The sequence below is a fragment of the Arachis stenosperma genome, chromosome 4 (assembly GCF_014773155.1).
Source record: "Arachis stenosperma cultivar V10309 chromosome 4, arast.V10309.gnm1.PFL2, whole genome shotgun sequence".
In the NCBI taxonomy this organism is placed as follows: Eukaryota; Viridiplantae; Streptophyta; class Magnoliopsida; order Fabales; family Fabaceae; genus Arachis; species Arachis stenosperma.
In genome coordinates, this window is record NC_080380.1 from 14,076,994 (window position 1) to 14,082,478 (window position 5,485).

At 36.4% G+C, this 5,485-nt stretch overlaps 2 pseudogenes; both read left to right on the forward strand.

The window, feature by feature from the left end:
* Positions 1 to 1,239: 1,239 nt before the first annotated feature.
* On the forward strand, positions 1,240 to 3,527 carry LOC130973688 (probable protein phosphatase 2C 13; annotated as a pseudogene).
* Positions 3,458 to 4,818, forward strand: LOC130974657 (dihydrolipoyl dehydrogenase, mitochondrial-like; annotated as a pseudogene).
* Positions 4,819 to 5,485: the final 667 nt, after the last annotated feature.

Genomic DNA, 5,485 nt, shown 5'->3' on the forward strand with positions numbered 1-5,485 from the left:
CTGCCAACATGACTTCTTCTTATTCTTAAATTGTTGTCCAACCTCAAACTCGTTGCTTGGATCCTCTTCGGGGCCTCCCTAGGTAAACGACCAATCTGAAGTCATTGCATAGAGATTCAACCTGGTGAAATGATCTGACCGGTCATATGGTCGAGAAATAATAGGCTGTGTCAGAGCGATTTGTGTGTCACCGTAGTAGTTCATCTCTTCTTCCTCGTCACTTTCATCAAAATTTCGGGTGGTTCTTCCTCAGCATCATATCCATCATCAGGGTTAACTTCATACTGATCCATCATCAGATCCCTGATAGCAGAACCCTCATGACTTTCAACATCGTCATTCATCAAGTTAGCATTACGAACTTCAACATTGAACCCTCTTGACTATCTTCAAGTGGCATATTTAGATCCATCATTGTCCTTCTGATAGTTCGTCTAACAGCTCTACTCAACAGACTATCATCGACAGTATCTGCAGATGATTCTCGGCCACCCAACTCAACGAGGAATACGAATAATTCTAACAGATGAGCATTTGTTCATCGGTTGTGCCACGACCTTATAAGTCGTACGTCCTCATCGTCACGTAAACGATACCTAATTCAAAACAACAGAAATATTTCTCACCATGGTCTAATAAATATACTAGCAACAGAGACAAGACAACTGTAATATACCTTTTATAAAACAAACTGCCATCTACTTCTATCGGATATCTGTAGTAAATTTTCTTCACCCTTTTTGCCTCTTGCTGTTCGACGGAATACAATATCAGATTCTTCAACGCTGTTAAACCATTGACTTCTGGTGTCATATAAGTAATTATCGGTTGTCTCGATCTAAAAATAATAGAACCTTTTTCATCATACACTATTTCACCATCGTAATGAATGGATAACAATGGATTTCTTGTCATTATAGAAAAAAAATGTTTACAATGATAACGAAAGTCAACAATAAAATCGTAGTTCTCTGCTCTACTACATGTTTTTATTTTTAAAATCCAACATAGAATTGTCAAAAGTGCAGTAGACGTGCGTACTTACAAAAAAAAATCACATTTTAAAAACTAAAACTCAAAAGTCTTGTTTGGGGAATTAATTAATTTTTTTATTTTATTTAAGATAAAAATCCATTAGTACGTAAACAATGTATTATTGTTCAATTTTAATAAATTTTAAGTAAATTATATTTAAAACAAACTAAAACGGAAAAAAAGGTGAAAACTAAGGAAGAAAAGAGAAAGATAAGGGAGAACCTAATTTACTAATTTTGTCACTTTTCGAAAGCAAAACTTATCCGAATTCGAACCAAGCTTCGATCTCGAATCCCTAATTTCAGAACCCTAGTTATTTGGAATAGGAAAGTTTACAGAACGCGGCATTTTGAAGGATGATTGTGAGCCAGAACATGGTGGCGGAAGCGGAAATCATGTTTCAGCAGAGCATTCCGGTGCTGGATGTGAAGTATCATCTATGCGCAATGCAAGAGCACGCCGTTAAGGAATCGGTATTCCTATCTTTAACCAAGTTTGAGTCTTGCCTGAATCGATGGAATCGGTATGTTTTATGTTTTTTCTGTTTTTTTTTTTCCTTTTTTTGTCTTGTTTATGTTTGAATTGAGGTTATTATTGAAATTTCGTTCATGTGATGAAAAATTTTGTTTTTATTTGGTGATGTTTTCTTTATTCGTGTCGGTTATCTCTCTCGGTGTTTTATATACATTGGTTTGGATTTATTTGTGAATTTGCGTTAATTGATGGATTTAGTTTCGTGTATTCCTTGTTTTATTTTGTGAATTTTGAGAAGAATGAGATATTCATGTGGTATAAATATTGAGATTTTAGAACCTGTATTTTACACATGGAATTTGGAATTAGGTGTTTTTATTATTTTTGTTATTGTCTATCTTAATCTATATAATTAGACTGCTATATTGTATCTTATCACATGAAAAGAAAGAAGAGAAGAGACATTGCTTAAGTTTCTTCCTCGGAAGAAACCAGTTGATCTAGCTGGCTATAATTACTAGTGAATTCCATATTCTATTTTCTTAATGAGAATAGTTCTTTGTAATAATGGTGGGTTAGTGCTGGCGATAATACTATGTTTCTATTTTTCACTTATTTTCTTTTTGTTGATGTGCTGCTGATTGTTGTTTCTTATGTTGTTAGGCTGTGAGTTACTTTGAGTTGATTGAAGATACCGTTTTAGAGACTCATGTTACCACATTTACTCCAACAGTTTGTTCTGGAAGCTGTGCTGATATTGGACCAAGGGGATCCATGGATGATGAGCACATCCAAATAGATGATCTAGCTGCCCACCTTGGATTTGTGTTCAAATACCCTATACGGAGTGCATTTTATGCAGTTTTTGATGGGCATGGGGGCCTAATGCAGCTGCTTTCATTAAGAGGAATGCAATTAGATTATTTTTTGAAGACACCAATATGCTGCAATCGTATGATACAAATGCACTTTCCCTAAAATGGTTGGAGGATTCTCATAGGAAAGCATTCTTAGGGGCAGACCTTGCCTTGGCTGGTGAACGGAGTGTTAGTCATACTTATGGGACAACAGCATTGACTGCCCTTATACTTGGAAGGCATTTACTGGTTGCCAATGCTGGTGATTGTCGAGCAGTTCTTTGTAGGCGAGGAGTAGCAGTTGAGATGTCTCATAATCACAGACCGAGTTATTTACCAGAACGGAGGAGAGTGGAAGAGTTAGGTGGTTTCATCTATGATGGGTATCTCAATGGTGATCTTTCTGTCACCCATGCCTTTGGTGATTGGAAGTTGAAGTATCCATTTGGGACTGCGTTGCCTCGTATTGTTGTTCCAGATATTCAAGTATTTACATTGAGAGAGAGGGACGAGTTCTTGATTATTGGGTGCGACGGCATTTGGGATGTAATGTCAAGCCAGGAAGCAGTTAGTTTTGTGCATCGATAATTGAGAAGGCATGATGATCCACAACAATGTGCCAAAGAACTAGTTAAGGAAGCATTGCACCTCAATACAACAGATAATCTTACTGTGATTGGTATATGCTTATCCCCGGTGGAAAAGATTGTTGAATCTCTCCCACCGCATAGGCGAAGATTAAGAGCTTGCTTCCTATCTGAAGAGGCCAGATTGAGGAGCTTACTTGAAGGAAAATAAGTGTGCATATACTTCTCACCATCGGCAGTTGTTCCTTCCATGCATAGATTAGGTTGTGTTTGTAGGCTGTCTTAGAGTGCTACAGAAAATCAGCCAGCAGTTTTGTAGGGATAGAGAGAAAAGATTAGGGGGGTGTTTTTCACCTATTTAATGAGAGGTATTTTTTCTGGGTTATGACTTTATTCGATAGAGACAATTGTAGTAGATATTTTTTTTGTGGAAACCATGGTGAATAGAATTTGACAGTTGTTACGTGTGTAAACAAAGAGAATTGATTCAGCCTTGTCAACAACATGTATGAATGCAGCAAGAATTTGATGTTCTTTTGGAATATTGGATTCAATTGCGGTTTTGTTTTTATGAAACTTGGACACGTTTGAACCATTTTGTGATTGGCTATACAGTTACAATAGCGTTTAACATTGATTTATTCCTTGCTCAAATGCGCTTGATTTGCTAGGTTGATCTTATCACCAGTTCACTGTAAGCTTGTGCATAGTTATCATTAAGGGCAAGCATATTATAGTTGCCACTGGTTCAGATGTGATATCTCTTCTTGGTGTCACTATTGATGAAAAGAAAATTGTATCATCAACAGGAGCTCTGGCGTTGTCAAAAATCGCTAAAAGACTTGTTGGGGTCATTAGGGCAGGGTATATATTGGGCTAGAAATGGGTTCGATGTGGGGTCGTCTTGGCTCTGAGATAACTGTTATTGAGTTTGCACCCGATATTGTTCCAACCATGGATGGGAAAATCTGAAAGCAGTTTCAACGTACTTTGGAGAAGCAAGGAATGAAACTCATGCTGAAGACTAAGGTGGTAAGGGTTGATACATCTGGGGATGGTGTGAAACTAACCCTTAAACCTACAGCTGGTGGTGACCAAACCACATTAGAAGCAAATATCGTTCTTGTATCTGCTGGTAGGACTCCTTTCACGAATGGACTCAGCTTAGATCAGATAGGAGTTGAAACTGACAAGGTGGAAAGAATTTTGGTAAATGAAAGATTTGCAACAAATGTCCTTGCTGTTTATGCAATTGGAGATGTAATACCAGGTCCAATGTTGGCGCACAAGGCAGAAAAAGATGGGGTTGTTTGTGAGGAGTACATTACCGGCAAGGTTGGCCACGTGGACTACGACAAAGTCCCAGGGGTTATGTATACACACCCCGAGGTTGCATTTGTTGGGAAGATGGAGGAGCAGGTGAAGGAACTTGATGTTGAATACCACGCCAAGAAGTTCCCTTTCCTGGCCAATAGCAGGGCTAAGGCAATAGATAATGCTGAAGGATTGGTAAAGATTTTGGCCGAAAAAGAGACAAACCAGATATTGGGAGTGCATATTATGGCACCAAATGCTGGAGAGCCCAATCATGAAGCTGTTCTGGCATTGCATTATGGTGTTGCAAGTGAGGACATAGCACATGTTTGCCATGCGCAACCAACAATGAGCGAAGCAATGAAAGAAGCTGCAATGGTTACTTTTGACAAGTCCATTCATATTTGAAGAATTGAAGAAGCAGTTTTTACTCTATTCTTGTCCTCATTTTTGTCAGTGAATTTTAAGGTAAGATGATACCATCTTGTGTTAAAATAGGTTTAGCTAGGAGCATAAATACAATTAGTTAATTATTTACCTAGATGCATGGTGAGAGGAATACTTGTGTTATTGAATAATACTTCTCTTAGAATTGGTGCAAATTTAGAATTTTGAAACTTGAGTTAACTGAAAACCATTGATTTGGATTGTTTTTACTTATGACTTATGAGTACTTAGTAGTACTGTGGGGAGTAACTAATTATTCACATATGATTTCCACTACCTAGCACTTGTATTGTAGCACTAAAATATAAGGGGTAATTAATATTTTTCATACATTGCAAGGACTATTTTAACTTCGCAGATATTATAACACTCTATTTGTAATTCTATGGTACTTTGCGAATAATTTTTACCTTTTTATGAACTTAACTATAGATCTTAAATGATGTTTTTTTTTTTTTTTTTCTATTTTCTCGAATTACCTGAACATACTAACTTAGAAGTGCAAAGTGCAACGGTCCCTTATTTTATACTCACTATTTTTTGTTCTGTTTTTTTTTCTAATTTTTTAAAAAAATTTAAATATAGAATTTATCTAACATGTGCCTAGCTTACTATTGGTAAAAAGTTTTAAATGTTTTCATTTAATGGAAGCAAAACAAATGCATTGAAAACTTTAGTTTTTTATATTTTCAATCAAAACTTTTCACTAATAACAAGTTTATCATGTGCTCTCAAGACACATTAAATCCTTAAATATATTAGTTTTTAAGA